General features: G+C 50.9%; 1 non-coding gene across 1 annotated transcript; it reads right to left on the reverse strand.

Annotated features, from left to right (window-relative positions):
* Positions 1–10,418: 10,418 nt before the first annotated feature.
* LOC144793269 (small nucleolar RNA SNORA57) lies at positions 10,419–10,546 on the reverse strand. Its single transcript, XR_013602866.1, has one exon. It is a non-coding gene; the product is annotated as a small nucleolar RNA SNORA57 (small nucleolar RNA).
* Positions 10,547–11,096: the final 550 nt, after the last annotated feature.

The following is an 11,096-nucleotide window of genomic DNA, read 5'->3' on the forward strand; positions in this document are numbered from 1 at the left end:
TACTTTCAGAGTTACAATTTTTCTAAGTTCTAAAAATATATCACTTCTATGTACAATCACACACAATAGGAAACAATGGGTCTAAGCAGAAAAATGCAAAATAATTCGGGCAATACGAAAGTTCACCTTCTCGTTTTAGGTCTATGTCAGGACCCGGTCCAAAGTTACAACAGGAGAAGTTTGGGAGCGTCCCAGATCAGCCAGGAGCAAAGATGCGGTCGTCTTGACAGCTGGTGTGCGAAGATGAAGGGTGCCACTTGAAAAAGCACTGCACAGAGGTACTTACTGTGGGTCTTCTTGGAGGGAGGAGGTTGCAAGGGACTGGGGACCATGGCAGGGCTAGTTGGTCATTGCGGGTGTCGGTGGGACCAGGTGTAGAGCAAACAGACCAGCAAGGCATCATGCAGCTTGAGGTCCTCGCAGTCAGGAGCAGGCAACTTGAAGAGGCAATCTTGGGACAGCTGTGCCACTGAGGAAGTGGGTCTCTGGTGTCTAGACTTCCCTCAACGGGGGTTTCCTTCCAGTGCTTCAGAGTCCAGACTGGACTCCTCTTCTTGGTTTTTACTGTTGGGGGTCTGGTACGCTGTTGCTCCGGTAGGTCCTGGTGTCTTCAAACTTGGTGGGAAGGAAGATCGGACCCTCTACTTACCACTTCATGTGGGAAGAGGCACTACCCTAGCCCTGAATGGAGGTTTCTCTGCCATTCCAAGATGGTGTTACTTCAGGAGAGGGGTTCACATCGCCTGCCCAGCACTAAGGGTGGAGAGGCTGAGTGGGGACTAAAGGTCTGCGTAGGGGGTGACTAACCTACATCTTATGCAGTGCAGGGGAGGCAGGGCACACAAGGCTGTGGGACATGTCGACTCTTCGGATTTTCCTATACCAAGACACACAGCCAGCAATGGCAGATTGCTTAGACATGGTGAGGGGCCCCTGGGGTGGCACAATCAGTGTGGCAGCCCCAGATGACCCTCTTCAGTACCCATACCCTAGGTACCAGGGCTACCCATTTATTAGAGACTTACAGGGGTAACTGAAATTGTGCCAATCGTGGTACAGTTATTGGGAAAGAGATCTGGCACTGGGGACCCGATTAGCAGGGACCCGGTGCACATTTACTTCAAAATTACATTGGACAAAAAGTGGGGGATAACCTGTCAAGAGGCACTTTCCTAAACAATCTAGATGGTGACATACATGTTAACCCTAGATTAGCCTAAAAAACTTGATAAGACTAGAAAAGAGCTGATTACAGTTCAGACCTAGATAAAGGGCATGGTAAAGCCAAGAGTACTCTTCAGTGCTGTAACATTTTTCAGGTCATATAATTTTGGAAATATATTTGGAGTGGCTCAGTCTAATTCCACAACCATTTCATAGAAAAGGTTATTGGAATATGAAACTATATACCAATTAACCGGTCTGTCAAGTGTACAGTATCAGCCAAGGCACGGCAGCACCAAAGGAATCGCGAAGTCTGCAACTTGAGTTTCAGGCGAACAAACATTTTGTGGGTTTCTTGGTGGTAAAATATGAACTTCTGAAAGGCTGAGAGAATGAAAAAATTGGGGGGAGTGCAAGGAAATGCTATCTTTAAGAATTATCCAAATTGTGTCACAGTTAATGTTTACACAAGAGACGTTCAGGTAGGTTTACAATTACATCGTTTTTTATTTTATTTTTTATAAAACCTTTTATTTAGCTTTTCATCAAATTACACAGCACCAAATACATTTAGAATCAGTCGGTCAGTTATACAGTTATACATTAGGTCGTTTCTGAACTTCTCAAGACATTGCAGGTAGAACAATCATGACTAATATCCTGTATACATACATTGTTTGGGACCCCGTGATGTCCCTACGAGATGTGGTCAGTCTTTCATGGCTGTTCCTAACCTCCCAGCAGGTCTTACGTTATATATTTATCAGTATCAGACCCCCTCAGTGATGGAGTACACCCCCTCCCTCCCCTCTAGAACCACACAAATCCTAGACATTCGTAATATGCTGTTTCTACCTCCACCCCCTTATGGACTAGCTTCTGGGTCCGACAACTCTGGTGGGGGAATCACATATCTGTCCTCTGTGTTCGTTCCACTTTCCCCAGATCTTGGACCATTTCTTGGGGCATCCCCTATGTACATAAACAGCCCTTTCAGCAACCATAGCTGTGTCCATGTCCTTTTCCCATTGCGTACGTGATGGTACCACTCCAGAGCCCCACTTTCTAGCGATATTGCGTTTCGCCAATGCGAGACCCAGTGCAGCCCACGTTTGCAATCCCCGGTTCATATCAGTTGGCGACCACATATTCAACAAACAACATCTGGGTTCCCTTTGCAGTTCTACCCCGGCAGCCTCGGAAATTTCTGATAGTATGCGGTCCCAGTATCTCTCCATCTTTGGACAGTCCCACAATATATGATAGAATGTGCCAGGGGAGCCACATCCGCGCATGCAATTTGGGTCTAGGGCACGGCCCAATTTATGTAGAAGTGTACGGGAATAGTAAACTCTGTGTACTATTTTCAGTTGTATCAGTTTGAGTCGTGACGGCATGGAGGCCTCCCTGGCTGATGCTAGGGCATGTAACCAGTCTTCGTCCTCGATGTCTCCCAGTTCTACCTCCCATTTGCTACAGAGCACTACGGTAGGGTCCGGGAGATTGTTGATCAGTTTCTGGTAAGTAAGCGATATTGCTTTCTTATCTATTTGGTCCGTAAGGAGTCTGTCTTCTAGTGGGGATGATTCTGCAAGTGTTGAACCTGTCGGTATGGCGCTCTGAAGTGCACGCGTGATTTGCATATATCTATATTTCTCTGTGTCCGCCATTCCGTATTGCTCTTGAAGGGTGGGGAAAGAGATAACCACCCCCCTTTTCCACAGATCACCTATCTTAGAAATGCCAATAAGGTCCCATTGGCGGAAGCCCTTAGTGTTCGCTAGGGTGCCGAGACGGCGTGTGTCCCAAAGGGGTGTGGCCAGTGTGAGCACTCCGTCCCATCCCAGTGCCCTTTGCGCTGCATGCCATATTTTGACCGTGTGGGCTGTTGGGCCTGTCAGTGTGTGACGTCGTTTGTTGGAATACAGTGCCTTCATTAGTTGATCCGGGGGCAGTACCGCTCTGTCAAGACGGAAGGCTGGGTCCTGTTGTGGGGCATGTATCCACCGGTTAACTATCATCAACTGTGCTGCCCAGTAGTATAATTTCATGTTGGGTAGGGCGATACCCCCATCGTACCAAGAACGGGACAGTTTGGCGTGCGATATGCGAGCCGGTTTTCCATCCCATAGGAGCGAAGAGACCTCTGCGTCTATTGATTTGAAATACTGCAGTGGGACCGGGAATGGCGTGTTCTGTAGGATGTATAGGAATCTGGGGAGTGCCAGCATCTTAAAGAGCGCGGCCCTCCCCAGTAGCGTCAGCGGTAGAGATCGCCAATGGGAAACCTCAGCTTTCAGCCTCAGTAGAGGTTTCTGCAGATTTTCTTCCATAAAAATCGATTCTTGAGGTGTTATGTAGATTCCTAGGTATTTAAACCCTCTGGTGACCGTTTGTATTTCGCAATTTGGGGGCAGTACGGGTGGGTCACCCCGTAGGACATAGAGCAGTGATTTCGTCCAATTAATGGTGTAGCCCGACACTGCACCATAGACATTGAGTATGTCCAGCAGGACGGCCAGAGATGCGGAAGGGGATGTCAGGTAGATTAAAACGTCATCCGCATACAGGGAAATGCGGTTCTCCCAACCCGCCTCCCAGGCTATCCCCCTGATCTGAGTATCCAGCTGGATTTTCACTGCCAGTGGTTCCAAAAGTAACGCAAATAGGAGTGGGGAGAGCGGGCAGCCCTGTCTCGTTCCACGCCCCAATGTTATTATACGCGACGTATGGCCGTTTGCAACCACCTGCGCCTGGGGGGGCAGTGTAGAGGAGTCTGACCCATCCACAGAACCTTGGACCAAACCCCAGTTTCCTTAATACAGCAAAGAGGAATGGCCACTCTACAAGGTCAAATGCCATTGTCGCGTCCAGGGAGAGGACGGCCGCATCTCCCCGCAGTAGAGGTATACGGTGCATGACCCCGTGAATACGCCTCAGGTTAAGGGATGTGTTTCTTCCTGGCATGAAGTCTGATTGATCCGGATGAACCAAATTCGTGAGGTGGGGCTGTAGGCGGAGGGCTAGGATCTTTGCAAGGACTTTCGCATCAACATTCATCAGGGAGATTGGTCTATAGGAAGATGGTCGGTCAGGGGGTTTGCCCGGTTTGTGCACCGAGATGATGGTAGCTAGTCTCTGGTCCGGTGTGAGTGTACCCTTTACCATACAGTCATTATACATGGCAAGCATGTGTGGAGTGAGCTGCTGAGACCGTGCCTTATAAAGTTCAACTGGTAGCCCGTTTGGACCCAGGGCCTTACCGGTGTGCAGTGCTGCTAGGGCCTTCCCCAGTTCCTCCCCTGTTAGGTCCTTCTCCAGTTCCTGTGTGTCCTCTGGAGCTAATGTGGTCATGGGAATGTCTTGGAGGAATGTTATGCCTTCCTCCTCTGTTACCTCACTACGCGCGGTGTATAGTTTCATAGTGGGTAGCTAGTACTTCCACTATATTTGCGGGAGAGGTTGTGTGCGTGCCGTCTGGGAGTTCCATCGTTGCAATCCATCAATTCGCCCTGTCCTTTCGTTCAAGCCAGGCGAGCATTCTCCCAGTTTTATCCCCCAGTTCATATACTCTGTGCATTGTGTCGGTCAGTCTCATTTTGGTCATAGCTTCTTCGTACGCCCTGTATTCGTGCTTCGCCAGCTCAAGGGTGTGGGCTGTGTCGTCTGTGGTGTCTAAGGCGTGTGCCCTTTCAGCAGCGTGTAATACTGTTTCTAGGGACTCTATGGTTGCTCTCTGTTCTCTCTTGTGGTTAGTGATCGAGGAGATGGCCTGCCCTCTAATCACCGATTTGTATGCCTCCCAAAGGGTGGAGGGGGAGTCCACTGAGTCAGTGTTTTCGTCAAAGTAGTGAGTGGTGGAGGTCATAATGTTCTTCAGAATCGGTCTATTTTTTAAATATCCCGGATAGATCGGGAATATTCTCTGCCGTCTAGAGGGCTGCACTGTGTAATTGAACTGTATGGGAGAATGGTCCGAGATCCCTCGGGGGAGGTGCTCCATGGCCGACACCCTCTCCGGGGGGACCGTCTGAGTCAGCATGTAGTCAATCCTAGAGAGACTATTGTGTGCTCCCGAGTGGAAGGTATTGTCAGGCTCTGCCTTCCGACCTCTTCGGGGCTGTGTTGCTAGGCCTATAACCTCCCCTTCTGAACCGCCTCAAGGTCTGAGGGATGATGTACAGACTATTAAGGGTGTTCACCCGGGGAGGGAAAGGAAGGGAACAGCTGGGAGGGAGACCTGAAACGACAAAGAACAACTGGATGAAACAACAGCCCCCCCCCCTTAACTCTGGGACTTCCAGTTCCACACACTCTAACACTCCTTTACCACCCAATTGACCCTTAGATTCCGGATTATACCTGTAAAGAAAGAAATGTATGCATAAACCAGTAGTAGACTCTCAAGGCTGGGGTAACAGGCACTCCACCCATCTAATAGAAAGACAAAGCATAAACACGTTGTAGAACACAAACCCTTCACATCAGAGACTGTTCTTACCCATTTCTAACCGTCACACATACCTAATATACAGGATGTGTATTCATCAAAGGGGGAGTAATTCTCTTGGAGTTTGCCCTGCTTGGAGTCTGCTACCTATGTAACACAATATAAAACAAGGAATAGGTAAAGCAAATGTTATAAGTAAAACGAATAACTGAAAGGTGAATGCCTTTAACCTGGTGTTTGTATAGCACACCAAAGACAGGTTCTTCCCCTCGATTGAGAAACTAATGTTTGCACCACTGAGGGTGGAGAAGTATAATGCCCTTCAATGTTCTTTCCTCTCACTCGCTTTAGAATCCTGTCTTTGTAGTTGAGGCAAGTTTCAGTAGAAACAAATCCTTGCAGTTGGAAATACAAGCGCCTTGTATTCCTTGCAAGTGAGTCAAATATCCGGATTGAAAGCACTTCACTTTCGCGTACTGTTTCGATGCACGCTAACCTCCAGGAAACCAACGTTTCTAAATACAATGTGCCGGGTGTTATTCACACACCCAGCCGGGGATTTCGCTTTTTGCTTACTGTTCCTGTGAACACCACAGCACTATGAACACAAAGTACACACGGGCGTAGGGAGAGCCTTGCACACCCCGCCGTGTATTTCCCTCCAGCCGGAGGAAACAACGCAATGTTTGTAGTGCGGAAAGCACTGAAGCGGGATTCCAAAAGGACTAAGCCACCAGGTTCAAAGATATCCCAACAAAGGAAGAATCCGCGTTCTTACCGCATCTCCAGCCACACTCCAAACACTCGCCAGGAACATCAGGAATTATCGGCGCCGGCTTCGTGACTCATTTTGAAGACTCGTTGCGCACTTCCTGTGCGCCCCTTGCGTCTCTCCCACGAGCATGACGGGAGTTGTAGTTTTTCCGAGCATCTGAACGGAAGAAACGGGATCGGTTTCCCCCTGCCTGGCAGAACATGACAGGTATATTGGCGGTCATAGGGATGTTTCAGTCTCCACATGTCCACCAGTCCCAGGGCCTCTAGGAAATCTTTAAATAGATGATGGGGTCTAGTGGGCTCCCGCGGGGGGGGGTGTCGGTCAACCGCCGTGTCTAAGACTGTATTGAAATCGCCCCCCATGATTAGTTCCCCTTCAGGGAGTTCGAGCAATAGTTTCCGCAGGTCCTGGAGAGTGTCCAGTGTAGTGCTGGGGGGATATATATTGACAGAATATTGTAGGGTTTGCCCTCCCATTGACCATTAACTGCTGCGAAGCGTCCCCTGTCATCAGTCCAAGTGTGTTTAATGAGAAAAGGGGCGCTTTTTTGAACTAGAATGCCCACTCCGCGGGAGCCGGAGGAGAACTCTGCGTGGGCGACCATTTTGAAGCCCCATCGATTAAGTGCTTTACAGGCAGTCCCTACTAAATGAGTTTCCTGCAGCAGAGCCAGAGTGGGCGCCTTCCTCTTCAAATATCGTAGAACCAATCCCCTTTTAATCTTATTTCCTAGTCCATTAACATTCCACGAGATAATCGTCAGGGGGGGGATATTTAAGTCTGTAATTGTGGGTCTGTTGACAAAGTGTCCGGATCAGCCATATTCTCCATCAAAAGGGCATATCTGCTTCGACCGGGCAATGACCCGGTCCGAGACCAGGTCGTCGGCTATTGCGGAAGGACCTCCTAAGGCCTGCCGCGACGGAAAGACCTGGTACGATCCAGAACGACCCCACCATGGACATTCGCACTCCTACAGTAGCCTTCGCCCGGGCCGTGTGCCCGTGTGTGTGTCATGGAATTCTAGTGGATGTGGTGTGTGCTCAGGAAAAGCTAAACCTTGCAGTAACAAAGAACTAAAACTAAAACCAAGGAAACTCAAAACGTCGTAAACCCTGGCCCCCCACCCTGCCTCCCTGCCCGGCGGACATTGAACCTTCCACCTCCCCAACTGAGCAGAGTGCTTGAAGTCCCAATTGTTGAACATTGTTCCTGGGGGTGAGACTTCTGTGTCCGTTGGCAAGCCCCCCCCCCCCTCAAGGAGCGAACATGCAGTGCCTTGCTTAACTAGATGTCCTACCTGTATGGAGTCAACCGCATGCGACCAGCCTCTTACCATCAACCGCCAGCTGCAGTTGCTGTCACGCTGTCCCATCTCCCCCTCACTTGTCTAGGAAGTCTTATCTTCAGTCGGGAGGAGTGGGCAAATGTTTAGAGCATCGGTTCAAGAGATGTGTCCAAACCGCATTGTCTATAGTTCATGATCTTGTCCATGTTCCGCTACGTCCTGCATCCTTGGGCTTCCGTTCTCCCGATGTCGCTGTCTTTCGCGGTGCTTAGGTCCCCTTGCCGGTCTCCATCCCTCCAGCCAGTCCTGGGTTGCCTGCGGCGTGTCAAAAAACCATACTTTATCTTCAGCCTCTACGCGCAGTTTCGCAGGAAATATCATCGAGTACTTGAGGTCTCGGGCGCGTAGTTCTTTCTTCACCTCTGTAAAGCCGCGTCTTTGTTGGGCTACAGCCGCCGTGTAGTCTGGATAGAGGTGGATCTCTGTATTCTCAATTTTGATCGGTGGTTTTGTGCGAGCTGCTTGTAAAATCGCGTCGCGGTCTCTAAAATTGAAGATGCGAGCGAGTATGGGACGTGAGGCCCCGGGTTTCGGCTGGCCCCCAGGAACGCGATGAGCGCGTTCTACTGAAAAATAGTTCGACAGGCCTTTGGGTTGCAACTGTTTACAGATGAGGTCTTCCACGTAGAGGTCCAGGGCCGGCCCGCGTATAGATTCTGGCACACCAATCAAGCGGATATTATTGCGTCTTGAGCGGCCTTCTTGGTCGTCCAGCTTCGCCCTGAGCACAAGGTTATCATCTTCCAGCTTTTGGACTCTCCGCTGCAGATCAGACGTGTCCCCCACAAGGTCGGTAGTCGTTTTTTCGACCTCCAGTACGCGGTCAGAAATTTTGGCGAAGTACGCTCTAATCAGTGACACTTCCGTAGAGATCGAACCCATGGATGCCTGCATCGTCTTCAGGGCCGCCATGACGTCATGTAGAGTGACTCTGTCCGCAGCAGTCGCATCCCCCGCCGGGTGCGGCGGCGTTCTGGCCAGGTCCCCTTTCGCCGTGTCCGGTGGGTCCTTTTGGTAGGCGAATGTGTCGAGTTTTGAGGTCTGCTGGCCTCTGGTCCCCCTGCCACTCATCTCGGACGGTGTGGTGTGTAGGTCGGCTTAACCGCGTTTCTTGCCACCTCCTGCGTGGGTCGCGTCCTCCGCGGCTACCTAGTAGTGGGGAGCCGTTCGTTTACCGGTGTAGGCGGCCTCAATGGCTGGCAGTACGCGGCAATTGCGGGTCTTCAGCCCGGGTCTCGTGGCGCTGCTTCTCCGGCGGCCGGTGCGCAGGGGAGGAAGCCAGTTAGAGACCCCCCCCCCCCCCCGTCTGTGTGTCGGTGCTTTCCCGCCCTGTCCTCCGTCGCAGCCTCTCCCAGCACGTAGAGTAGCTTATTAGCGCGTAGTAGGCCACAGGAGCTGGGAAGTGGCGGCAACAATACTGCGCTTACCGTAGCTGGCAGCGAGGCCTTTGTCACTGGGAACTTCGTGATCGGGCAGCGGTAACCGATCTTTCCCGCAGTTCCCGCTGCTGGAGTGTGGCCACTGTCTGGTTGGGGTGCACTGTTGGCTGTCCGACGTGAGGTGCCTCTCTCCTCCCACCCTGGGTGTAATGCACCTGCGGCCGCCGCTGCGCTGGGTCGCCGCTGGGTCTGCCCTCCATGCAATCAAGCAAGTCTCGACGTTCAGCGCCGGAGCGGGACGCAACTCTCCTGCCGGTGCGGCGCCTCAGGGGGAGCAACGGAGGGCTGCGCGATGCGGGCGCCGGTAGCTGGTAATCTTGAGAGAGCGGGTGGGAAGGCTTCAGGCCGTGAGTCTCCGCTGCGGAGGGTCTCCGCGATGGGCTGTGGTGTCGGCCGATCTCCACGCTGGATCCCGGGCCCAGGGGGAGTGAGACAAGGGCCTGCTGTCACACCCTCAGGTCTGTGCACGGTCTGCCAGCGGCGCGCGTTGTTCCCTGTCGGGGGCTGCGCTGGTACCTTCAGGCGCCCGCCAGGCGCTGTGTGAGGTATGCGTGGGCGAGGGTTATACCAGGGTAGGGCCTCCAGCAGGTTCACGGATCAGCAGGTGTTCAACTGATGCCCCGGGGGCGCCGTTCTTGTAACCAGGCTGCCAGTCGCCGACGTGTTGGGACTTCACCAGGAGCGTCTCGCACTCAAGCCCCCGGTCTCAGGCGCCAAATCAGGCCGCAACGTTCTACTCGGCGCCGCTCCACCGGGGAAGGTCGTCGGGAGATCCGGAGAACAACCGAGTGTACCGGGGAACCAGCTGCACCGGGTCGCGCTATGGGGCTACTGCTGAAGAAGCGGATAACTGGTCGGATAGTGAGAGGAAGGCTCGTTAGTTACAGAGCTCTCTCAGAGTGCAGCCATCTTGGCTGTTGGCTAGCCACGCCCTTACAATTACATAGTTTAATCGAAATTTAAATAGTAATATTCTCCGTTTCGAAGCTACTCACTGTTCTGATCTAAATAAACAAAATCAGCGCAATCCATGGTGTTTACACTGTATTGTTGATCCCATTCAGGTGCGCTTATTTGCATCAGCTGAAACAGTAAGCAATCAAACACATTGAGATTTAGTTAAGAAAAGGTTGAAAGCACGAGAAATATGAACTCACGTGGAGCGCAGAGATCGACAATTTAAATCAATAGCATCTGCATCTTCATCCTCTAGGACTCTTAACAGTAAGAGGCATTAAAAAGTGTCCCAGCGATTGAGGATGGAACCAGCCAATGGGAACAGCTGGCACCGAAGACTTAGCACTGGGAATTACTCTGCTTCCAACATTACACACCGGGGTTCTGGATAACCAGGACAAGAAATGAAGGCTCATACACACTGCAACACCCCGAGTAACGCGAGATTAAGGGAACGGAGACTGAAGACACCCACTGCACTCCGCTCAATGACTTAGAAGCTATCCTCCCTGCACCCACATACTTTACCAGGCCCAGTGATCACCTGTGTGATTGCAAATAACCTGAAACAATCAGATTATGCGGAAGAAAAAAAACTGACAGACTACAGAGCGGTAGGTATGCCAATAAATACTGGGTGCAGGATCGGCTTTGGAGCTCAAATGAAACATTTTTATGAAGATAATAGATCGCCAACTACAATATGCGTAATAGTGCAGTAAATTGAGAAACGGGCCAAAGATTAGAAAAAGAGGATTAGAGGCAAAGATCAATACTCGATAATAATGTACTTTCGATTCCACATGGTATTAAGCCACTCACTTCCAGTGGTTCTAACTTAAGGGACAATTATTCCAATACATTGTTTTTAATTCACGTTCCCTCCCTTTGCTACAGCCCCTCTTCATACTGGTCAAGATTTTAACTAAAAAACTCAAGCTATAAATAAGTTATCCGATT

The sequence above is a fragment of the Lissotriton helveticus genome, chromosome 11 (genome assembly GCF_964261635.1).
Source record: "Lissotriton helveticus chromosome 11, aLisHel1.1, whole genome shotgun sequence".
Classification (NCBI taxonomy): Eukaryota; Metazoa; Chordata; class Amphibia; order Caudata; family Salamandridae; genus Lissotriton; species Lissotriton helveticus.